The sequence below is a fragment of the Cololabis saira genome, chromosome 11 (genome assembly GCF_033807715.1).
Source record: "Cololabis saira isolate AMF1-May2022 chromosome 11, fColSai1.1, whole genome shotgun sequence".
NCBI classification, from domain to species: Eukaryota; Metazoa; Chordata; class Actinopteri; order Beloniformes; family Belonidae; genus Cololabis; species Cololabis saira.
In genome coordinates this window covers 34,578,378-34,605,170 of record NC_084597.1, presented here as the reverse complement: position 1 = coordinate 34,605,170, position 26,793 = coordinate 34,578,378, and the positions used below count along the sequence as shown (strand labels likewise).

The following is a 26,793-nucleotide window of genomic DNA, read 5'->3' as shown; positions in this document are numbered from 1 at the left end:
TACGGTCTGACAGGGAACAAAGGTATAACAAGACCAGATATACTGAGGGGATAACGAGACATGACGAGACACAGGTGCAGACACAATCAGGGCAGATGGGACACAGGCGGGGCAAAACAGAAACTGAAAGCTGGGGGGAATGTCAAACCTTGACATAAAGTCTTGCGGTGCGTCCGAAATGCCACACTAAACAGTATATACTAAAAAGTATACTTAAATTCGGCACCCTTTTGAGTAAATATCAGTAGTATGCATTAATTCAGACGTACTATTAAGAGTGCACACGTCACCTCCTGCCGTTGGGAGGAAGTGACGTGTCACAGCAGCAGTAGCTCTTTCCTGTTTATCCTGGCCCAAACAAGATGACATTATATAATATCATTATATACAAATATTATAATATTAATATTATATAATAATATTATTATACTTAATATTATACTTATGACATATACGTATCACTTAGCAACCAAACACCGCTGCATTGCATTGTGGGAAGTTTCTGCTCGGCTAGTGTCCATCAATCCACACTAATACATTTCTCCAGAATGAGTATGGATAGAGCATATTATTGAGTACGTACTAATGTTTCGGACGCACTAAAAAATCTTGCATACTCATTTTGCATACTCATCAGGGTGGAAGTGTGGAATTTCGGACACAGCCTGGGTGTTGGGAAGGTTCTGATTGGATAGGGGGGCGGACCGGAAGTTACGTCTACCGGAAGAAAAACAAACCTAGCTTTGAAACTTTGAAAAGCTCACAATTTTTATGTTTCCTGCCATCTGTTCTTTTAATTATTTACAGGTCTTCCAAGCTATTTATTAAATAAATTGTATCTGCTCTTGACCACCGTTTACTGCGTGCTGCCATTTTGAAACTTTCGGTGAAATGCCATACTAAACAGTATATACTCAAAAATTATACTTTAGTTCGGCACACTTTTGAGTAAAAATCAGTAGTATGCATTAATTCGGACGTACTACTCAGAGCGCACACGTCACTTCCTGCCGTTGGGAGGGGGAGTTGTTACCATGGTAACAACTCCTGTCACAGCAGCAGCAGCAGCTCCGCTCTGCTCTTTCCCGTTTATCCTGGCCCAAACAAAATTACATTATATAATATTATTATATACGAACATTATAATATTAATATTATATAATAATATTATTATACTTAATATTATACTTATGACATACGTATCTGCGCAGCACTTAGCAACCAAACACCGCTGCATTGCATTGTGGGAAGTTTCTGCATAGCTAGTGTCCATCAATCCATACTAGTATGGATAGAACATACTAGTGTGTACGTACTAATGTTACGGACGCACTAAAAAATCTCACATACTGTTTTTGCTACTCATTAGGGTGGAAGGATGGAATTTCGGACGCAGCCAAAGTCTCGAAAACAAGCCCAGCGCGGAATATAAGCGTCATGGAGACAGACGGGCGAGGGAACGAGCAGCTCAGAACGACCGGAATTAATTTAAAGCGGAATGAGTGTATACATGATCGTGGAATTATTCTATTCGGATTTAAAATTGGAATAAACCAGCCACTTACTTCGGAATTAAGTCTAATTCACAATGGCCATTTTCATTCGGAATTAGGTGTTTACATGGTCATTTTTTCTCATTTTAAATAAGATTTAATTTTAATTCTGAATTAAAGAGGAATTAAACTTCCCATGTAAACGCACTCAATGTAGCATTCTAGGCTGGGCTCCCAGTGTCTTTTGTGGTGCTGGTTGTAAAAATGATTGTTTATTTTAGATTTTAGTACTTTCATTTAATCTTGCTAATGATTTTTCGTTATAGTTCTCTGTTCATGTCTCACGTATTAATTTATGCACTGTCAATGTGTCAATGTGTCCGTGAGTTAAATCTGTGTGCGTTAATCAATATTTGATTTACGTACCTAGATTTAGCTCACAGTGTCTTTCACAGGTCATTCAATTATACAGGGTATTTCATACTGTAGTAAAATGCTTTTTCATGTTTGTATACTTTGTCACGTATGTTTTATTTATTACTTTTTGTTTTTAATGGTAAATGAACATTGCTCATAAGTGTTTCCAAGTTGTTGACATTTCACTTTGCTGCATGACTTTGTGGTTGTAATTGAAATATCAGCCATGAAATTTGGTAAAAGCATATGTTTTCATTTACATGAGATTCATTCACTTATATGGGACTTTTCTGTTGAGATTCATCAGGTTAAAAACTTTCACTAATTTAAAATACCTCATGCATGCACTGCTGTAAGTGGCACAAATCCCCTTACAGACATCTCTGCTCATCAAAGGATGAATTCCATTGACTTCCACTTGTGTCCTTTCCCCACAAAGTCCGCTTGATGACTGGTTTTGGCAGAAGACCGCACACTTTCATAATTACTAAAAAAAAAATGTAAAGGCAGATCTGAAACTGAAAGAGCGCTCTTGGATGAACTGCAAATTTTTCTAAGATGTGGCTAATGTCATTTATTTTCAAATCCCTCTTGATGTATGTGCTTTGTTAGTTTTTTGTTTTCCCTGGTGTTGTGATGTCATGTGCTCTGGTTACAGATTGGGCTGGCTGTGGGATTGTCTTGATGTGGGATGGGTGGGTTGGTGTTTGTTTTCTGAAAAATATTTTTATACTTTATAGCAGGGGCGTCAATTGGGTATGGCAAGGTATGGCAGCCGCCACACCTTGCCTTCAAGGGTTAAATGTAAATGTTTGTTTTTTAAATACATTTATGGAATTACTCTGTGTCTATTTGTATTGATTATTCTATTACCTAATACATATAGAATAACTACAAATGCAAATCAGAACAACATGATCGATTTCACTAGTTATTATACACTGCAAAAACTCAAAATCTTAAGAAGAATATTTGTCTTATTTCTAGTTAAAATGTCTAATTTTTAGTAAAAAAAAAATCTCATTACATTTAAGACAAGATTCAAAAACAATTATTTTCACCTGTTTCAAGTAAATTTTCACTTAAAATAAGTGGAAAAATCTGCCAGTGGAACAAGATTGTTTTGTTTGTAATGAGAAGATAAATCTTGTCCCACTGGCAGATTTTTCTACTTATTTCAAGTGAAAATTTACTTGAAACAGGTGAAAAGGTCAAATAACAAGTTATTTTTCTGGTGATGACTCTTGTTTTAAGTGTAATGAGATTTTTTGACTTAAAATTAGACATTTTAACTAGAAATAAGATAAATATTCCTGGTAAGATTTTGAGTTTTTGCAGTGAGCGAGAATGCGAAGTTCCAATTTTCTTGGCCACACAGATAAGCTCCATAGCAGACTTGTGTGATGAGTATTTGCTGGACGTGTTGATTGATACTCTAGTTAAGTTCTGTGACTCGTAACCTTGCCATACCTTAGCTTCCACTGAATTGACGCCACTGCTTTATAGATAAGTTCCAGCGAAATTATAAATCCAATTGTGTATTATTTAAAACTGAAAATGCACAGCTTAAAGTGTACATGTAAAAAAAAAAACACATTCATGTGCATGTGCGTTGGAAACCACAGATGTCTGTGAAACGAATTTATTGTCGGCAATGACTCAACACGCCCAGCAGATGGAAGCAACACCACTGTGTAACAATGGCGTACAGTGCTCGTAATTAATAATTTTTTTTTTTTTTTTAAAGAACATGCTGTCAACAGTCACTTATAATCATTAACATTACATTGCTCTGGTAAGTAGAAGCAAATGTTGCACAAAAAGTTACAATCATTATTCTCTGACAGGGTTTGCTGTTTTTGCACAGCACACTGAGTCTATTTGATGCCATGCATGTCATTTGAGATTTATGATCATGATTTAAGCAAATGTTCTATACAGACTACCCCTTTGATGTAGTGAACTGGTAGAACACAGCTAGCATAAAATATTTCAACATTTCTATTAAATTCAGCTATCACAAATCATTCACACATGTTATATGCCTGTTTTTGGTTGTTTTTTTTTTTTTTTTGCTGAACAGTTTGTGTCTGTAGTAGGCTTTATTAAAAGTGGTGTAACAGGAGAAGAGGGTAGAGATAGAGGTAGAAGACAAAGCAGAGGGCTATGGGCCAAGAATTAAACCTGACACGACTGTATGACTGTCTGGGATTCCTGTTCAATAAAATGAGCTCGCCAGCATCCAGAAAGATATTAAGAATAAAAGTTGATTCCTGTTTGAAACGTGACAACATGCATAAATGCATAAAGAGCCTTTCATACTGACCCTGATGTTTAAAAAGAAGAAGTTTTTTTCAAAGGACACAAAAACACCAATGAGTCCAGAGACAGGCAGATGGGAACCAACTGACCGTTGTTTCTATACAGATGGACTAACAGACTGATTCATGAAAGACAACTCACACAGATGGATAGATGGTAGGACCACAAAAAACAGCTGCATTGCAGTCCAACAATGCCACAAACTTCTGCTGCAAGAACTACAAAAGATCCTAATTAACACACACTCAAAAGTGGTTTTGGTATGTTTGTGCTGTTCCACAAGTATTCAGGAGACTAAGCTGCATTGCTGAAGCCATCTTTTTTTTTTTTTAAATCATGATGATTATTTTGTCAGTTGTCTGTTTTCTGTACATATACCAATTATGTGGAAAATCTACTCTCTTTCAAGCCCAGTTGGTAATCATTGGGCTCCTAATGAGGTGTTTTATTCCATTACTTGCAAACTGTAATGAACAGGTCGGGGTCAGTGGTGGTGGTGGTGGTGGTGGGAACTGGAAATCCTCCTTTTCAGTGAAATAATTTGTGTCAGTCTTCTTTGTCTGATGAGTGGACCGGAATCCAGATTTCACATTTTTAGGTACTTGCTTTTCATAAAAAAACCTGTGAGGAGGGATTTAATCGGTTTCTTTTGGACTAAAAGAGGCACAGGTCAAAGGTCAGTTAATTCACAAGGGAAGAGGCTAACACAGAACAAATGCCTATATAACAGCTTGCTACTGTGATTAAAAGGAAGAAAACCTAATTTTTAATTATTTTTTCTTGTATCATTATTGCCACTAATTTATAATATATAAACTGAACAATCACATCATGAAAGTGGTGTTTATGATAAATCTGCTATAATGCTTCATGACTGCAAACATTATTCTTTAACCTGATTATTGGATTGACCAGTATGGTTTAATGGAATCTAATGCAGATGATCCTATATGTTTGAAAAGACGGTGGCATTTTATTACTTTACATGAAGCAAACAGATGTGTTTTCTACCTCCGTTTACAGTCATGAGAGAGGATAAAAGGTCACCGCATCCGATAATGAGCTGTGAATGCCATTCCATTTATTGTCTGCTAGAGCATAGGGCAATGGAACACTTAATGGATTTAATTAGTTTGTGCACTAATCGTATAAAGGCAAATAAGCTAAATGAATCACGCTCGTGTATCACAAAACAGAATCAACATTTTATCCAGATAGCCAACTAAAACATGGAAGACGTACTTTTTTTTTTTTTAATTCTTGTCCAGATATGAAAAGTCTGGCCTGCAAAGAGATGTTAATAATTTGATAACATGCTAGTTTTATGACAATTTTCTGGCATTTGAGATCCAGTCATGAGCTATCAGAACAGGAACTCAGTATTTGTGTACTACAGTGTTATCAGTGGCAGACACACTTTGTGTATACAACTACTGCAGCACACAGTTCACGAGTTTCCTCGTGCTTACAAGTGTATATTAAAACAATTCAGATAGAATAGAATAGAATAGAATAAAACAGAATAGAATAGAATAAAACAGAATAGAATAGAATAGAATAGAACAGAATAGAATAGAATAGAATAGAATAGAATAGAATAGAATAGAATAGAATAGAATAGAATGGAATAGAATTTTATTAATCCCACAGAGGAGAAATTTGCTTGTGCAGCAGCAAACATACACACTCTCAACAATTTTACAAAATACACACGAAGTATGAAAAGGTATATAAAAAAAGTATATCCTAAAAAGAAAAAAGAAAAATAACCAATAAATAGCTAAATAATTTTTAAAAAAGAGCAATATAGAAAATGAGCAAATTTACAAAAGAAATACTAAATAGAAATACTAAACCCGAAAAATGAATAATATGTACATGTGCAAAAATACCAGTGAGGTATTTAGAGGGAGAAGATTATTGCACTATCAGAAAACCAGGTTATTGCACTCGAGTGGCTAGAGTTGGTTATTGTAGAGTCTGATTGCTGTCGGGATGAAGGATATAATGTAACAAGGAATGTATTTTATTGTAATAAGTAGATCTAAAATACAAATTAAAACTGGGATAACCCTGCTGCTGTTGACCTCACGCTGCTTTTCCATGCCCCCACATTCCTCAGACTTTAGGGCCGGGATCAGCACCGTGATAGGCCAGCCTCCATAAACCTGATTTATGGTTCCGCGTTAAATCGACGCGGGCTCTACGGCATAGGTTACGCGGCGACGCGCACCGTACGCTGCGCGGCGCCGCGTCCCCTACGCCGTAGGTTCTGCGTTGGTGTAACGCGGAACCATAAATCAGCTTTATAATCTGGTACGGCTAGGCCCCGCCCACTCCGCCGTGTGATTGACAGCCCTTTGGTCCAATGGGCGTGCGGCTGGCTCCGTCTGGCTGCGTCTGTTTCTCCCCGCAGTTCTCCTCTCCGTCCGAGTTTGTTGCGCTCCCGTCCCGCGAGTCCGTCTCAAGTCTCTTCGGAGCTCACTGAAGTCCCAGCCATGGAAGACGACAACATAATAATACCTGTCTGACTCGGGGAGATCTTCCAAGGTAACGTTGGTAGTTTTCAAACCCGGGGGAGGAGTGAATAAGCATGAGAAATAAGCGTGTAGGCAGCGGCTGTGGGGGAGAAAAGTTGATCCACACCGGCAGAGACATGGACCCTGGTGTGTCTGTGGCAGGATGCTGGTTTAAAGGTTTTACCTCTCAAACTCCTGTCATGGAGTTGTTAAGCAACATGACTTGGTATTAAGCTCCACAAAATAATAATATAACGTATAACTATTTTTTTTTTACTACTGAAAATGTAAGATATCTATTTTTCTTTTGCGTTTCTTTCTTTTTTTTTTTTTTTTTAATGTGGTGGGTTCTTAAAAGTGAAATTATTGTAAACGTTAACAAACCAAGCTGTATTTAAAAATGATTTCTTTGATTAATGGCATCATAAAAACAACATTTCTGGTCTGGCTCGCAGTGTTGTTTTTGTTGGAGCCCGTGGTTTCTGAACTTTATGTTTATATGTGTATGCCACAACTGTATATACTCGGTTTTCCTGGGATAAACTCGAGTAACATATAGGGTCACAAAAGAAAAAAGAAAAAGAAGAACTGTTGTTGCACTGGACCTCATTCAGTTGTTTTGTTTCCAGCTCTCAAGTACATATACTCACTTGGCAGAGTATAAATGAAGTGCTCAGATCAACCAAAAGCACTTGTTGATATGATAAACAGCATTAGTCTTCTTCATCCTGCTCTTTCTTCTTGCCTGTTCATTTCCCCCATTGCAGTTCCAGCAGTGCAAGCCAGTGGATACTGTATGTAATTAGAAACAAGTACAGGGGCAGGGAAAGACAGAGACAGTTGGATCGGGGTCTCTCTGCAGATGTGCATTCCTTTAACCATTGAACTGATGAAGCCTTTAAATGGAGCTCACCAGGAATGCAAACAGACCAAGCACAAAGATGAACCCTAGGGGCATCTCAAGAGTAGCAGCATGGATATGTGGGAGAAGAAGTCACAGAAACTAAGCAGTTTCCCTCAACGCCTGTTCAAGGGCATTGAGAGGGAGTTTCTTTGCTTTCCACTGGTTCTGTCTACTGCAAATCCTTTAGTTTAGTTTAGTTTATTTTCGGTCATGACACAAAAAAATAAAAAATAAAAAACCAAGAATAAAACTGACAACTACCCTCAAAAAGATTAATTAAATTAATAAAATAAAAGCAAAAAGTAAGAGAAAGACTGCCCGTAAAACAAATTGCCTCTGTAGGGATAACAAACATTCCTCAAAAAATAAAAAAGATTTTTAAAATAAAGGTGCATCTACATGTTATCTTCATCCTTAAAAAATCAAAGCAAATCACCAATTAAATAAATACCCAAATCAACATCAAGCCACTCATTAATTTAATATAAAGAAATCATCCTTCTTTTCAATGTTTTTTTAAATAAAGTTAAAGTTCTACATAATTTCAAATCTATATCTAATTTATTCCATACATCCACCGCTGCCACTGTAGCATCTCAGTTTAGTGTTGGTTCTGATTGTTGATTTCCTGTATATGCTTTCCCCTCTGAGGTTGTAATGGCTTTGTCTTAAATTGAACATATTTTGAATACAGTCTGGCAGCATGTTATTGTTGATTTTGAACATGAGCTGTGCAGTTTTGAAGTCCACCCAGTTCATTGAATTTAAGCTCATTTGAATCTATAAATAATTGGTTGGTTGAAAAATAAAATAAAAGTCTTATCCAGAGGCCGGCCACTCTTCTACAGCTTAAAGATGGCATAGTGTGTTTTTCTTGACATAATGACATAATGCCCAGTTGTCAGAAAGTCTAGCTGTTATTTTAAGAGTTGCATTAATGATCAACTATTGAACAAACATTTTAAAAGAGCAGTCATATGTTGAGGCTTCAAGAGATATTTTTTTCCCAAAATAACTGCAATCGTTTATCGCAAATTTGAGCTTGTGCATCAAAATATGAATCAGTTTAAAAAGAAACCCAGCTGTGACATATGGCCAGCAGTAATGTCTCTCATCAGTTTAGGAAGGTAGGTATCCAATAACAGCAGAGATACCAAACAGCAGTGGGAGATTGGGAGGCCTAAAGGGGTGTTCACCACAGAAAATAGAGGATTTATGCTGAAGGAGTTTTTGAGTCACAGTCAAAGTATAACGGCTCTGTTGTGGTGTTTGATCAATACGAAGAGGGTTTAAACATCTATGGGACATTTAAAACCATAAGGAAAGTTAAATATCATACATTTAGGAGATATACATAGTTATGAAACTTGTGTTTTCATCTGTTTGTGGTAAAAATGTATCTTTACCAACAATTGCTGCGATGTGACGTCAGTGTATTTGTGGTTAGCAAATCGGTCACGCTTGCAAGAAATGATAAAGTGACAAACTGAGTCAACAGTATGATTTGCCAAATATGTTTGCACAAAAGTGGTATTTGATTATTTTTTTTAAATCGGCTCCAAATGTACCCTTATGGTCAAGAACAATGTTTAAAAAGATAAAGAGAGACGCATTCATGAATATGACATGATGGTGAAAAGAAATAACATTACGCTGAGTTAACGCTAATTATTAAAGAATATTTTCATGATTGTGTTGGAGTCGTCCAGATTAGTTTACTAAGTTGTGAACACAGTCTGTTTGGGGTGTTAAGATGTTCCATCACTTCTGTCTGTTTCATTTAGATTGACCCTAATAGCACGTTACTTTTATCTTTTTCTTTTTTACCATCGCTGACTTTTCTCCTTTTGCCGTGACTTGCCATAAGCATTCGCTTGAGAGATGAAAGAGAAGACATCATACACGGAGGGTGTAGTTTGTTGGCAGTCAGATGACCAATGGGAGCTCATTTTCCTGCTGTACTCCCATGTGGCAGTAAAACATGGGCAGAGTCGCCTAAGCAAGGCTTGCCATGGTAATTGGCTCCAGATTTATCGTCGTTCCACAACTGATTGCCGTTCATTTATCTAGCGTAAAATTGATTTATGTAATTCTGCGCATCAATAGTGGCTAAGTTGTTTCGTCCTTGCAAGTATCACTAAGGCTTTATCGGAGTGAGGAGCCAAACACCTGGCCACACCCCAATTACAACAGCTGTTCCTAGATTACACTGCAGAGTTTGGGTTATCCAGCCACGATGATATGTCTCAGTTTAACTCTGTATCAGAACAGGCTGGGACGCTGTAGCAAATACAAGATAAAAGAACACAAAATATACTTGTTGTTTTTTTTAAGTCAGTATTACATTTATTTAAAATCTTATATTATGATTGAACTCATTCATTTCATCCACATGTATTTAGTTTTATTTCTTCATATACAAGGACATTTCAGGGCGAATTGCAAGGTTAAAAAAGGTAATTACACTTCTTGGTGTTGCTGTTGCTGTTTTATACAAGTCTAACAACAGCAACAGCACACGACCATAAACTTTGACAAAACAGACGCAGTGTAGTGCATCTCATCGTAGCACATCGACTGATCGGCCCATATTGTTAGGAATAGCTCATAGTTGTAGATTTAGATCCCGTGATCATTTGAAAAAGAAAAGCTGATGTGAATATCTGACTCAGATACGATGTGTGTGGAGCCCGTTGGGAATGACATGAATGTGTTAGAAGTGTGACTGTCATTCAAATACAATATATTAGATATATTAAATGTATTACAATGATCAATTTTAGCCGTATTTATAATAAATGCTTTACCAATAAATATTTCTTTTCACTTGCAGCACTATATACACCTGATTTGTATAGCAGCAGTTCAAACACAATTCATGTGATGAAACTTTACACAGAAAACACTCGCAATGCAGTCCAATTATGAACTATACGGTTCTGTCCAGTTATATTCCAGTTTAATCCAGTTCCCTGTAATTCAGTTGAACCAGTTCATTCAGTCCAGATTCAAAGCACGACAGCTAAGAGAAAACCATTTTCTGCTTACATTTTCTTTAAGTACCGTATTTTCTGCACCATAAGGCACACTTAAGATCCTTAATTTTTCTCAAAAATTGGCAGTACGCCTTATAATCAGGTGCACCTTATGTATGAATTTTGTTGTGATTACTGACCTCCAACCAATTTTATGTGATATGATGAAGCCGTTCCGCTTGATTGATAGTCTGACCATTCCGACTATTATAAATATAAATTTAATAGTAAATATATTCTAAATCACTGTATGCTATGAGTGTATATATAGTTTAGAAGTATGAGTATATTATAATGTATGAGTATATTATGATATGTAATATATATTTATACTACTATAAATAGAGGTATGGGTATATTATAAAGTCGTTGCAAACTATCTTGTTCAAAAGCGGAACAGATCTGGTGATAGTAGCAAATATTGCTACTTAAGATGTGGATGGTTGGTTACTTAATCTTTTATTTTTGGTTCAATGTATTATTTCAGGAATTGTAGTGAAGGTTTTTCACCCTTTTTGAGTTGGATTATTGTCATCTTTATTATTATTATTATTATTATTATTGTCATGTTATTATTATTATTATTATTATTATTATTATTATTATTATTATTATTATTATTATTATTATTATTATTATATTATCATCTTTTGTATGTCTATGTGTGGACCCCAGGAAGAATAGTCTTCCCATGGTGAAGACTAATGGGGATCCTTTTAATAAACAAATAAAAAAATTCCCAGCTGACACAGGGAGGTTGTATTAAAGTCTGTCCTTGGTTGGATACGGGTTGCAACATCAGACAATGTTAGATAACTAATTATATAGTTCTAGCAAGTAACCATCATCCAACATCTAGTCAGTGTTACCTTACTATAATTAGAAGTCAAGCCAAAGTTGGGTTTTTAGCGTAAACCCAATTTTCAAATCTATATCATAATCCAATTATAATCAAATAATCAAAGGTAGGGGCGGCAGTAGCTCAGGTGGTAGAGCGGGTCGTCCAATGATCCGAAGGTCGGCGGTTCGAATCCCGCTCTGTCCCAGTTGCTGTCGTAGTGTCCTTGGGCAAGACACCTTACCCACCTTGCCTCGTGTGAATGTGTTTGAATGTGTATGAATGTTGGTGGTGGTCGGAGGGGCCGTTAGGCGCGATATGGCAGCCACGCTTCCGTCAGTCTGCCCCAGGGCAGCTGTGGCTACAAACATAGCTACCACCACCAGAGAGAATGTGTATGGATGAATAATGATTTCTGTAAAGCGCTCTGGGTGCCTAGAAGGGCGCTATATAAATCCAAGTCATTATTATTATTATTATTATTATTAAATGTTGGAATACAACTTTATTCCAACCTCACACTAACTTCAGGTGTCCGCTATCGTTGGCAATGATGAACCAATCAGAGAACAGGATGTAGTACTACGCTTACCCCCTCCACTTTTTATTTGTGGAAAACGAATTATTTAAAATGTGAGATTATTTTAGTTATTGTGAATGAGTTGAATAAAGTTTGACTAACCAGATTATTTTGTTTCGCTTTATTCAATTTCAAATCAATTCAATTCAATTTTATTGATCTTTTTTTGGAGCACACATGCTACTTGTGAAAATATAGTCTGGAAGGCTGACTGTAATCATGATTTGGTACAAAAGTAGCACCCATAAAAAGTCTTTCCAGAGTCTTTCCAGAAATGGGCAAAGGCTCTTCAGCTTATCAACAAAGATGGGAACATCATGAGGTTATTTAAGAAATATGGATGGAATGGAAATTTCATTGCATGAAAGGGAAGTGTGCAAGTCTAAACTTGAGATCTAAAATCTTAAATTGCTCTGATGGCTCCGCTTCAACAGCCATTATTTATCTCAAGCTGCTAAAACCACATGGACGAGGGGTTACTCTGGGATACCTTTGTCAAACACTACAATACGGATTGCGTTGACAGTTGTCTGTTGAAACTTTACGGTGGAAAAAGGAAGCCTTATATATTCTTCAGACGTAGCACAACTTTCCAGGGCGTAAACGTGTCGGGGGTGGATCACAACGCCACATGTGTTAAAGGCTTAAAATGCAAAAGTGGATATGTATTTACAAGTTGAATGAACTGGATGAGACCAATCAGGTAACATCTTATAGGTCTCTATTTGCCTGGAGTAAAATGAAAGTCAAAGTAAATAGTAATAAATGCAACTATTTGCATTTTTTACACCATCCCACCTCATTCTGAGTTGCGACTTTGCAATATTCAGGCAGAACATCAGCTGTTGCACATCTCTGGACCATTTCACTGAAGCTAAAGGTACACAGAAAGAAAAAAACAAGAGACGCCACACACCTTGCTGTTTGCTCTGGGAGGCTTGTTTGCTGTTGTTTTACAGCCTTCCATCAATGACTGACACAAAGTAACAAATAGTGGAACCTAATTTGCTCTTAGAGGCTGTGTGTGGTTTTGTAATAATGACTTTTACATGAAATTAGGTTCCTGCAGTCATGTGGAAAATTGAACTCACCAAAATCCAGATGATTGCTGTTAAGATGAGGCTCTTGAGCGAACAGTTATCCGTTACAACTCACATATCAACATATATCCCTTTAGTTAAGAGTTTTGTTACATGTTAAGATCCAGCTCTTGAATAAGGACAACATTAAACAAATAATTGTCCACAGCGATAAACAATCCAATCCAATCCTTGGGTTTGACATCTGCATATCTGTTATTTACTAAGTTCAAATTCAATTCTCTGTTGAAATTTCTATAAACATTTTTCTCAGCAAGAGAGAGCTGGAACTGGAAATGTAACTTACTCAACTTGAGTTCATTTTCAAACACCTCAATTCAGCTCAACCCCAAACATCTCACTCCTTAAATGAGAAAGGTACTGTTGTTCAACTCGACTTTTTGCTCTGCCCGAATTTCTGCAGATGGCCCTCAATCGCTGCAGCAACTCTGGCCAAAAACCACATGTGCACACTGACTCCACACAGACTCGCACATGCACATGTACATGCACAGACCCATTTCTCAAACAGTCCAGTGCCTCTGTGCATGCACACTCGTATAATCAAATGCATATGGAGTTAAACGACGTCCAAGGCTCCATACTCTTCTCCACACTCATATTTCACTTGTCACACACAGAGGGCCCACAGCAATCAACTCTAAATTAGAGAGAAAGCTGCTCCAAGAACTTGAGAGCAGCTTGCCAGGTCTGAGGCCACACTGTTCTTGATGTGTGTGAGTGTGTGTGTGTGTGTGTGTGTGTGTGTGTGTGTGTGTGTGTGTGTGTGCGTGCGTGTGTGCGTGCTTGCGAGTGCATGAAAGAAACAGAAAGCGCCAGGCCTTGATATTAAACCAACTTCAAGGGGCCTAGATATGGGTATTTGTACTCCTCCACCCTGCTCTTCATGCAGTTTAACCTCTTCTTTGGTCGACGCTAACCTAGGAGCTCTGTTCTGTTGTAAAGTTCGGGAGTTGATTTACAAGAGAAAACCAGAATTGTCCATCTGCATACTTCATAATTGGCAACAGTCGCCACAAGTTTAAGCCACAATGTGCAGCTACATAAGTGGTTTTGAACTTGGGGGTGTGGAGGAGTCAGTCCCCCTGATTTCAGTTGACTGATAAGGGCAATCATAGTGTATTGATTATGCAATTCTAATCTTTTTTCTTTTTTTTTTAAGGTTGTGAATGGTTTTCCAGTCTTGAAATGAGAGACTTTCCACGTCCTTTTTGTGTAATAAACAAGTCCTTAAACCATTGATGAATGTGTTGCAGCTGTTAAGGAAACAAATAGTCACACGAGGATAGATGGGACGTGAAAGTTCAACTGTGCATACTTTTTTGGTAGGGCTGGGCGATATGGACCAAAAGTCATATCTCGATATTTTCTAGCTAAATGGCGATACTCGATATATATCTGGATTTTTTTCTGTGCCTTAATTGGGGTTTCCCCCAAAGCATTATAGCATAGCATCTCTGTTAGCTTCATTTTTTTCTGAGGCAAACCCTTAAAAAAACAGTCAGTTTTAATACAAAGCCTCGTGCCAAATGTCACACAGGTACCTTTGTTAACAGAGGTCTGCACAATATCAAAATGTATAAAACAAATGAAATAAAAATAAACTGCCTGCATATATAGAATAAAAATGCTTCTTGAATAAAATAAAACAAATATCCCTTTCCTGCATAACAATTAAATTAAAATACACTGTGCAATTAATACAATGTAGACAGTAACAGGCAGACTTTTCCACTGAGGTTGACAGTTGTGCAAATAACAAAACATTTGTGCAAATCTCAAATAAAACATTCAAGTCAATTTGTCACAAAATAAGCTATATCAAAATCATAAAAAAAAAAATGTAAAAAAAAAAAAAAAAAATGTTTTTTTTTTAAAAAATCGATATAAACGATATTGTCTCGTACCATATCGTGTTTAAAAATATATCGATATATATTAAAATCTCGATATATCGCCCAGCCCTATTTTTTGGCATTATTCTAAATCTAAATTCTAAAGCTTTTGCTATATTTATATGTAGCGTTATCTTGGACCCTTTTTTTCATCTGTAATGTCAAGCTAGAGCAGGCTCCTCACATGAAGTTGCCAGTTCCCTGTGAAACACACCATTGGAAGGTTGATAAAAATAACCAAACAATTTTTCCATCTCAGTGTAACTGAGATGTTCCACATGCGAGAAAACTCCCAGACCATCAACATCAAAATCTAAAATGCCAAAAAAAAGATACATTTGTCAGCATCCTTCCCAAAATTCAGTATGGATTGGTTGCTAGTTTCTATGACCTTGTTTTACATCTTTTCATGGAATAACAGCAGCTGGAATTCATGAAGCTGCAGGAGGAGCATTAAGTTTAAAACTGCACTTGTGTAATAGGTCAGTGACTTGGTCATGGTGAGTTCATAGTTGTCTTTGAATTATTCTGGCTTGTTCTCACTATCGTATGTTTTTTTTTTTTTGTTAATCTTCATAAATATTAGTTGGACAAAATGCTTTACAATAGTGTTATTGTTTCATGTCAATAATCTTGACTGTATCACTATAACTCTCTCACCCTTTGTAATCTCTGTTAAATCCTACAGTTGAGTTGTGGATCACTTGCCTTTGCAACCTAGTATCTTTTTCCTTTTGAGGCATCCGCATGGTTGAATAGGAGTTTTATTCTGTGGGGGATTAATGTTAAACAATGTGCAGGCAACTCATACAAATACGTTGTATGCTATAGGCTTATAGAGGCTTCTGCCCAGAAAACAAGTTTCTAATGGTATCAAATTAAAGACTGATAAATGTGAGGTTCCTGGAGTACGTTTACCATTTTATCTTCATAAATAATGAAAAGAGTCTGCGTGAGGTTTGTATGTATGTTGATCTGGACCAGAATATCTTAACAAGTAATTACCAAAAAGGTGTGAAAGATTTTCTGGTAGTTTTTGACATACTGCTGCCGCCCTGCCAGGGAAATCAACATCACTTAGGTTAGCTGTAAAAGCTGTAACTATTCTCCCCAGTGCCTTGTTGACTTTGAAAATTGAGCTACCCAGCAAGATTATTCAAGCTCAACAGAGTGCCCGTCTATGCTGGAAAAACACTATTTTGACATCACGGGTGATTACTTGCCAAACCATCATTGAGGATGCAGTGGACTGTAGTGTTTCCAACACAATAAGATTATAATTGTGGCGTTCTGAAGATAGGATGAACAACATTCACTTATTGTTAACATTTACATGTTATATTCCTGTCTCTCTCACATTCATATTCAAGAAAATTGTGATTTGGTTTGTTTTACCATTTACTGCACAGACATATGGTCAAGTATTCAGCAACCACATCTTTGGAGTGTGCTCATATTACAATCATTGTGGCACTGCAACAAGGCAGAAAGGGGAGATGGGGAACGGTTGATGTCACGTGTGTGTGCATGTGATGTACACTAGCATAAGCTCTAGGAACCCCTAGTCTTTTTCTTTCTTCTTTTTTCAAAGTTTTAATGACATCCTCTTTTACTTTCCAGTCTGTTTAAGATGTGGACAGAACATTTAAACAGTAACTTCATATCTACAGTTAGTCTCTGAGGTATTTGTACAATGACAATGAGATTTTATGATTTAGCCTTCGTAGATCACCACAGTGGACTTGCAATAAAACAATCAAGATGTGATCAAAGTGTACACTTTTCTACCTAACCAGATAAGAGTGCAATGGTGATGTATCTTAACATTATGTAATTCACTGCAACTCTGTCAATAACCTCTCGGCCCCTTTGCCCAGTTTGGGGCAACTGCGATTCTTAAATTGGCCAATGTTTTGAGTCATCTTTCATCATTTATTATACAATCAGGCTTTGGCCAACATATAGTTTGACTGGCAGAATATATGTTGAGCTTCTCTCCAGTACCTACAGAGAAGCTCACACAAGTATAAGTGTGGCCTTATAGAACTATAAATGAAATGACAGATATTAATAAGCATCTGCTTTGTGTCAGTGTTTATTAAAACTAGAAAGTCTAGTGCAACATAGGAATGGGCGATATTTTACCGTTCACGATAAACCGAAAAGGAAAAAATTCCTCATATAAGAATTTGTATCTCACGGTAAAAACGATAAATTCCTGTTGATGACGTTTTTGTGTAAAACTGATTTATGGTTCTGCGTTAAATCCAGGGAAGGAAGGAAGGAAGGAAGGAAGGAAGGAAGGAAGGAAGGAAGGAAGGAAGGAAGGAAGGAAGGAAGGAAGGAAGGAAGGAAGGAAGGAAGGAAGGAAGGAAGGAAGGAAGGAAGGAAGGAAGGAAGGAAGGAAGGAAGGAAGGAAGGAAGGAAGGAAGGAAGGAAGGAAGGAAGGAAGGATGGGAGCCTGAAAAGAAAGAAAGAAAGAAAGAAAGAAAGAAAGAAAGAAAGAAAGAAAGAAAGAAAGAAAGAAAGAAAGAAAGAAAGAAAGAAAGAAAGAAAGAAAGAAAGAAAGAAAGAAAGAAAGAAAGAAAGAAAGAAAGAAAGAAAGAAAGAAAGTAAGTAGTATTTAGTATCTTTTAGAGCAGTGATTTGGCTCCAAAGACTGAATGTGGTGATAGATTTATAGTTACAAAGATGGAGTTGAATTGGTATTTTTTTTATCGTCATTTTTATCGTTATCTGGATAAATGCCAGAAATGATCGTGATACATTTTTTAGTCCATACCGCCCATCCCTAGTGCAACATCAAATCCACTTGTACTGACGGTTGAAGCAGTTACTTCCACCGTACCTAAGGCACGTTATTTTGGAAACAGTGATCGATAATCTCTTAAGCTTCATTTGTAGACATCAAGGCCTTGAAAAGTGCAATCCTAGCTTTAAACTCAAAAAGCTGCCAGCAAAATAAAAGCTGTTGTGTTATTGGTTCAACAAATACTCTCATATTAGAAAAGTATAAGTTTGCCTGCTCTGATATGTCGTACAGTGGGGTGACACCGATGTCTCAGCTGCTTTTTAGTTTTAAGGTCAAATCCTCACCTCTTGCATAAGTGTTCAAGTGGCATTTCCGAGTGTGAACAATGTGTGCGTGTCTTTGGGATCTTTGCCATCGCTGTATTGAAGGGGGAAGACTGATTTGAATATTCTGTCCTTTGGTAACTAGAACATATATTTATTTGTACTGAAATTTGCATGAGGTGATAATGTTGAAATGGTTGTATCTTCTATAGACACAGGATTTCTGTCCCGAATAATGTTTAATGTCAAATAATAATGATTGGAATGACTTACATTGTTTTATTCAAAGATTTAAAGCCAAACTCCTTGGATTTTTATCAGTTTCAACTCCTTTAATATGGACACTTTTTTCCTGTCATGTATGATTATAACCAGGATATGTTTTGACTTTGAACTGTTTGCAAAAGCAACACATTTCTACATCCTGTAGATGATTTAATTTGTAGGTGGCATTGCTTTTCCTCTGTTTTCCCTCATGATACGACTCTTTTGGCTACTCTGTGTCAGTGTGCAAGGTCAAAGTTATTGCAACATACAATTAATTTGATTTAACTGTCTCTAAATTTCTTAAAATTGCTTTAAAATTCACTTACACAACACTCTTTGTAAATGCTGTTAGTGCTAAAGGAAAAAAACTGTCCAGTTATTTATGTATTCTTTTCTGTCTTTAAGTAATTGGTAGGAATTAAGAGCACATCGTGTTCTGGCAGCAAAACACATTGCAAAATTTTATTGACTCTTCTTGTTTATCCTGATGAATGTACTAGGTTTGGCAATTGACTTGTTTATCGCACTTTGTGTTCGTCCTGTTTTTGGGAATCGTGACTAAGTGCAGGTACTAAAAAGAACATGCAACCCTAGATTACATGTGAAAAACATTAATATGTGTAACTGTAAGTCTGAAATCCATCTATGTCATGAAGAGACCCTTGTGTTTGACGATGTCACCAGTTAACCCTTAGTTTTAAGAAAATGGGCAAATATAAAAGACAGCAAAGAAAGTGATGCAGTTCAGTAGAAAGTGTTTGACCACATCACCTTCAGAGCTTTTTTTCTAGCGAGGAAGTTACTATTTTTACTTGTCTGGTCATATTTAATTGATAGACTTGTCTGTTCACATTAAGTGACAGTCAAAACGTGTCAGAGGCCGCGTGGGGAGTGTGTGTGGACATACATCAGTTCAAATCGCTTTGGCAAATTAGTAAAAACTGTCACACACATCTGTTTTTCTTTCTCTATGTTTATTCTTCTCCTTTTAGTTTTATTCCCCCACCTGCAATATCGATCATTCTTTCCATCTCCAAAGTGTGACTCTGTACCTTTGCCTTATATAATTTTATTTTCTCTGTGCATCCGTCTGCCCCCCTTCCTGTTTCTGCTCTGTTTGTTGTCTTCATGGAGTGTTTGCAGTCTTAAAGAAGGATAAATGGATGTTATCGAGCATGGTAATCATATCTGATTTGGCTGGCAGGTGACAGGAACAAATGAAAATGAAACTACGGCTATGCGAGTGGTGCTTTTTTTAGACAAACTTCATACTGCAGCTAAAATTGTCCACATAATTTTGTGCATGTAATTATGTCTGTTTTGACCTTGTTATCAGCACAGACTTGAATGACAAGTGTCCTCAAGCCTACAAATCCATTTTTTAAACCTGTTTCGTTTGATTTGAGCTGTCGATGACAGACTATCCCAGCTGTCATCCATCCATACATCCTAGACAAATTACCCATCGCTGTTAGACTGCCAAATTTATACTATTGAATTACTGGTATTACTACTATTACTATTCTACTTCACTATAATTACTCGCTACTATTTTGGTGATTGTTTAAAACAATATTTTTTTATGTATACTATTTTAGAATAGAATTGTAGATGTGGTATTGATGCGAGGGTTTATCACTAATTGATTGGTGTTGATAGATAAATTGGTCCGATAGGATTAATCGTGGAAACTAAACTAATACTAGATGTATTTCTGCTGCACGTTAGGAATGGGTGCACTCTATACTCGGTCTTACAACATGTTGTTTTTTTCTATAAGGAAGGGTAAAAAGAAGATTCCTTTGAAATGGCAATGTAAGGCATTTGCATCATTTGAAATCACAAATGCTCATAATCCCTCACTTTTGGTGCATTTTTAAGGTGATGTCAGTGCTTTCAGTGTAATATAAATAACCTTACATTCAGACTTGTAAGAATACATTTTATGAGATGATAAATGTGGTTTATCGTATGTTCATTTGTCTCAATTTGTACATTTTGGTCGACCCGTGCACGGACGCTATTTGCATAAATTCATTTATCTTAATTTTCTCATATATTTTACATAATACTTATATCAGCAAACGGGGTTTCATTGCATTATAGGTGGTATATAAGTATTTTAAGTGGTTTGTTTATTGTTCATGATCATTGCACGAAGACTAAATGCTCACCATCTGTTAAATAGATAATAAATATCACTCAGAGGATAATATGTAACATTCTTGAAACATTAACACATTAAGTTGTTTGTGAATTTCTGGTGAATTGGTTCAAATTTTCTGCCAATTACAACTGGTTTGGATGAAGTCTGACACACTCCATCAGAGGTGGCTTCATCACACGCAGCTGCTGCTGACAGCAGACGTTAATGTTGATTGCAGTGACCCGATTAGACCCAACTCACATTTCAACAGTGCTGCTTAGCACTTAAAAAATGGGTTTGGAAAGAAAGCAGGGTAGGAAAAAAAAGAGAAAGAATCTTAAATTTACAGAAGATAGCAGTGATAACTGAGCAGTTGTTTTATTTTGCCATATAGGTGGTGCAAAACACATCAGATTACAGCTGATTATAGATAACAGTGAAATGATGGTGCCAGCAAGAAAATATGCAGCAATTCATACCTATCTTTGTATTATTATTACCATGTAAGCGCCCCTTTGTCCATCACAAATTGAAACAAAACAGGAAAAAAGCGAGCAGCTTTCATCACAGCCACAGACTCAGCAGCAGGATAAAATGCAGGGATTCACCTGTTAAATAATAAAACTAACTCTAAAGCACCACATAGCATCATTAGGCCGGGGTAAAAGTTACAGACACGGCTACTAGAAACAGAAAATCTTTCACAATTTCTGCAAAATTGTGAAAATATTCACAATAATTCAAAAATGTCAGTGAGGAGAAACATGCCTCTGTATCTGGCACTAGATACGCTTGTTTGATGAGCATGTGAACCCTGTTTGGTTAAATGATTTCTAAATGGTGGCTTTTCCTTTGGTCAACATTTGGTTAATGTTTTAGTTAAAGAGGGAGATGGTGCAATCAGGTGTATTTCACTTGCTTTAAACTCACCTCAACAAAATGGACTCTGTTTTTTCTGTTTCTTTTTTGATTTGTGCTTTCATTATATATATATATATATATATATATATATATATATATATATATATATATATATATATATATATCATTATATTTTATATATATATATATATATATATATATATATATATATATATAATGAAAGCACAAATATATATATATATATTTATATATATATATATATTTATTATTATATTATATATATATATATATATATATATATATATATATATTTATATATATATATATATTAATTATTATATTATATATATATATATATATATATAATGAAAGCACAAATATATATATATATATTTATATATATATATATATATTTATTATTATATATATATATATATATATATATATATATATATATATATATATATATATATATATATATATATATATATATATATATATATATATAATGAAAGCACAAATATATATATATATTTATATATATATATTTTTTTTTATTTTTATTTTTTTTAAGTGTTTTTTGTAGAGGTTTTTTGTAGAGACGGCTAGAGCACTGATACCTTGTGTGTTCATGTTAAGTTCTCAGGTTTAACATGTCTGAACTCTGGAAACCTCCCTCCATCTGCTGCTGCCTTTGATCTAGAACAGTCCCTCTAATCTGTCTCCTGAATCACAGCAACACACACACACACACACACACACACACACACACACACACACACACACACACACACACACACACACACACACACACACACACACACACGTACAAGCAAACACAGAGTGTCTCAAAATCAACAAACTTTGAAACCAAATCGTAGTGGTGCTCTGTAAGTTGGCCTTTTATCTGAGTTGCTATCTGCAGCTAACTGGTTGGATAATCTGATGTCTGTGAGCCGGGTATGTGCTCAGAGCCAGTCTAATGAGGGCTTTCTTTCTTTATTGGTCACTCATTTACTCTTAGGGAAACATTTTTTCTTTTTTTTTTAACAGTTTGCTGCATCCTCCTTCCAGCAAGTTAATCAGACAGTTATTGAGCTTGTTAATTCTTTTCTGATTGGGTTACAGTGAAAAGATAAACCTAAATGCAACCTGCTGTAAGAGGTCACATGCAGCATGCTGGTGCTGTTGTTTGTCTGAATCTGTAAATGCAGATGTTCTGACTCTAATTATAATTATTATTATTGAAGTGTTCACTTTGCCTGGAATGTTTTTGTTTGGAACAAGTGTTTACCTGAACTGAAAGGTTCCTCTGTGGATCCTCGGGCGAGTACTGCAGCTCAACTGTGTGTGTTCATGTTTGTGGGTGTGTTTTGACTGTGGTTATATGGTGCATAGGGGTTGTTTAGAGACAGTTTCATTCATCTTTGAAAAAAAAAAAATAGGTTTTTGGATTTTACTGCCAATTTAGAGCCACTCAAGATGACATAAAGTAACCTCCTGGCTTTAGTTTGGGCAACACTTGTTGCTCCCACCCTATCTGAATCTCACTTCCCTCACATATTTTCTCAGAAAGATCTTTTTTTACTAGAAAGCAAGCAACTTTTAAAATGCTTCTTCTGTTTCTCTTGTTAAAATGTATTTAAGGCAGTCATGCCTTTCACTGCAGAGAATTTTATCTTTTTCCCTGCAGCCTCTTTTTCTTTCTATTTTTATCCCTTTTTTCACTGTCTTTGGTCTTCCCTTCTCTCCGTCTCCCTCTCATTCACTCTCCTCTCCTTCTCCACCCTTCTGCTACGATCTCAGTCGGTAATTTTACATGCACTAACAGAAAGTCGAATTGTTGCTTAAATCCGACCCATATGGAATTTTTAATAGCCATGTATATACTTTAGCCGGGCTGTAGTCGAACTGAACCGAAGCTCTTGAGATGGAGCTATTAGTGCCAGATAATGCGTCCTAATCCAAGTTATTCCGGCATGTATACGCAATGCACGCTTAAGGCTGAATTAAGGTTCTGCGTTAAACCAACGCAGAGCCTACGCCGTTGCCGTGACGCTTTCGTGAACCCTTCGGACTTCTCCGTCGCTCCGTTTCGCCGCGGTGCAGTACCCCCCCAGAGCGCTAGTTGATACTTTGTTTAGCTTCCGGTTTTTACGGTCAGAGTGAATCAAAGAGATAAGGATAACTATTGTGCAAAAAAACAAAACAACCCAAAAAAGAAAATCACACACAGACACACACGAAGAAAAGAGCGCTGAAAGTTCACGACTTTATTTTGAATTTAACGCAGAACCATAATTCAGGCTTTAGCCGAGCTAGAGACTGCCCCGGGACTCCCCCTTCCGACAGTGGCGATACCGTGAAAGCCAGAATATCAACATAGTAGGAGAAGTAATTATCGATTGTCTTCTCACGCATGTATACTTGGATTTCTCGGAAGCTCCAGTTTAATCCTTAGCTAAATTGTTGCCAATAGCTTGATTTAGATGTGCATGTAACTGCACTGACGGTTGATTCCATAGGAATCCAGTCACCAATAATGTAAACTTCCTGGTGGTCTTCATGCTGCAATTTTATTTTGGGTTTACGTAACAAAACAAAAAAACAACATTCCAGTTCAGTATTCAATAATTAATTTTGTTATAGCAGTTTCTCCATGATCAGAATCTACTGTTATTCTGCACTGGGAACTTGATGGCCTACTTATATTTAAGATGAATATTGAGAAGACATGATTTGTTTTATGAAGAGTAAACCCAAGTATCTGTACTGGATGTGGGATATCGTTGTTGATGGGTGACATGGAAATGCAAACCTATATGCAGTTCAGATTTGCTTTGGGTGTTTTTTGCTGATAGCAGATACAAGAGACCGCGAGAGCTACATGATGACACTAATTAACATTAATACAACGTTCCTTCAAATGACACTGGAACTGATTTTTTTAACATGACAAAAATTCCTGGATGTAATTTAAGAGGAAACCAGAATCTACTAAGAAAGTTGCAGTTGGCACAACTTTGTCTGCATGGTTTTTATTTGAATTTTTTAACTTATTTTGTAAAAAGCTTATCACTTCCTGTTTACGTTAGAGTTTGTGCATGAAAACCGAATCATAATTTGTACTTAGTGCTACACTGTATACATAAGTGTGTATAGTTGGTGTTGTGTTCAGTGAAGTTGATAAAAGCAGAACAGGAACTAATTATATGAAATGTGGAAGACATTAAGATTACTCTGAACCTCTCGAGAGGCTTTCTTCTTCTTTGTCTGTTTTCCAGCAGCATATTTCAAAGGACAGTCAGGCAGTAGTAATCAAGAAAGCGTGACTTTTGCATATCTATTTTTTTGTCATCTGGTTAGTTTTGCACCGCGCCTGGAGGTTTAAATTTACAGTTTTGTTGTAGCCTGTGCAGCCGAACAACCACTGATGTTTAAGGTTAAGGTTCTTCCCTAACTACGTCCCACACTTTCTGACTCCTCCTTCTCATTTTCTTTCCTCAATGAGTCTTTTTCTCTCTTTTATCCGTTTTTCCTCATCTCCATTCTGTTATCAACCCAACTCTCTACATGTCTTTTTCAGCATGTTATCCCGTCAGTTATCCCCTCTGTAGTAATGGGGAAAGCATGGAGTTCCCAGCAGAGTGACTCATCGTTCTAGTGAGCTGGGGTCCAGCGTGTGGGTGTGTGTGTGTGTGTTGGAAGCCAGTGTGTGGGCGGTAGGGGAGGATATCTAGGATATGCGCGTGTGTGTGCATTCGTATGCCCTAGCATGTTTGTGTAATCTGGGTGTATGGGTTTCTCATGTTTTCCTTCCTGCCGAACACAAGGTGAAAGCTCTCTGCTCTCTCTGCTGACTGGGTAAAGTCATCCATGGTGGAAAGTAGAGTGCACATACACACTGCACACAGAGACACGCTCTTATCCGACAGGATGAAGACAAAAAAGGAAAGCTTACACTTCCTTATGCTGTACTCATTTATGAATTTCATTCATCCGACTTGAATCTTCTCATTGTAACATTTTCAGTCGTAATTTTTTTGCCCTCAGCAAAAATGTGAAATCTTCATTCCAAATTATGAAATCATGACCCTGGGCTCCCCCCTCACCCTACCCTTTAAACACACACAGACAGAGACACACAATTAGTACTTTGTTGCACCTCCTCTGGCTTTAGGACAGCTTGAATATTTGTGTTACGGCCTTCACTTTGAGGAAGAAGAGAAAAAAACGTTTTCATAAATCAAGTTGCACCTTTCTTGTATGGTGGTTGACAATTTGTTGTACTTTTTTCTCTTTTTTTTTTTTTTTTTTTTTTACTGTTTTCTGGCCATGTAATTGAAATGATTTCCTAAAGAAAAGTATGAGAGTGCAATATTCTTTCCCATCCTTGAAAAATAATTGCATCATCAACAAAACCTGCCTTTGGACTGATGTAATAAGAGTTATTTACTGTCCCTGTCACCTGGCATACTGTTCCATCCTGCATCATCAGTGACTGTGGAATCTCCTGGTTTTCTTCAGGTTGACATTTTTATATTTTAAGTGAATGTTTACTTATTTATTTTTACTTAACATTTATTTATTCAGGTAAGTCAATGGAAAACCAGTTCTCATTTACAATGAGGACCTTTGCCAAGAGGCGACACAGAAAGGGCGAACATTATCTGTTGTGCCAGTGTAGGTTCATGACTCATCAGTGGATATCACTTCATCCACTTTTGCCCATGACTGTAAACCCCTTTTCTTTCACCTCATTCTTATAGTTATTTCACTTTTACTCACCTGTTCTGCTCTTTCTTTATTGCGTAGCTATACATACATGGACAAATTTGGTGGTACCCCTTTAATTAATTAAAGAAAAACACACACAACACATAAACCGTACCTTTAAACTTTACTTTAAAATGACAAACGCTAATAATGTACATCATTATTTATCTATGTTAACACAAAACAGACTTTCTTCTTGATTTTCATGTGACCCTAAATGATAATATAAATAATAATAGCACACACAATAGCCTTAAATTATGTAGCTTCTCACCTTTTGCATCAAATACTGCCAACAATCTTGCGCTGTGTGAAACTTCTACATCTGCCAAATTGGTATTTGACTGACTCCAGCCATCTCAGGTTCGAAGTGTACCTTCCACAATATGCATTATTCACAGATTTTCACAGATTTTTCCACATACTTGCAAAAGATTAAAATCAGGCCTCATAGTGGGCTATTCAAGAAAGGTCCAGTGTGTTTTTTTTGTTTTTAATATCAGTCATTCCTGGTGCTTTCAGCTGTGTGTTTTGGGTCATTATC

General features: G+C 36.5%; 1 protein-coding gene across 1 annotated transcript in view; it reads left to right on the top strand.

Annotated features, from left to right (window-relative positions):
• The first annotated feature begins 6,652 nt into the window (after positions 1 to 6,652).
• il11ra (interleukin 11 receptor subunit alpha) overlaps positions 6,653 to 26,793 on the top strand; it is a 68,988-nt gene continuing 48,847 nt past the window's right edge. The window contains exon 1 of the mRNA XM_061734390.1: positions 6,653 to 6,782. The gene's annotated coding sequence lies outside the window, so the exon portion shown is untranslated. The remainder of the gene's footprint in view (positions 6,783 to 26,793) is intronic.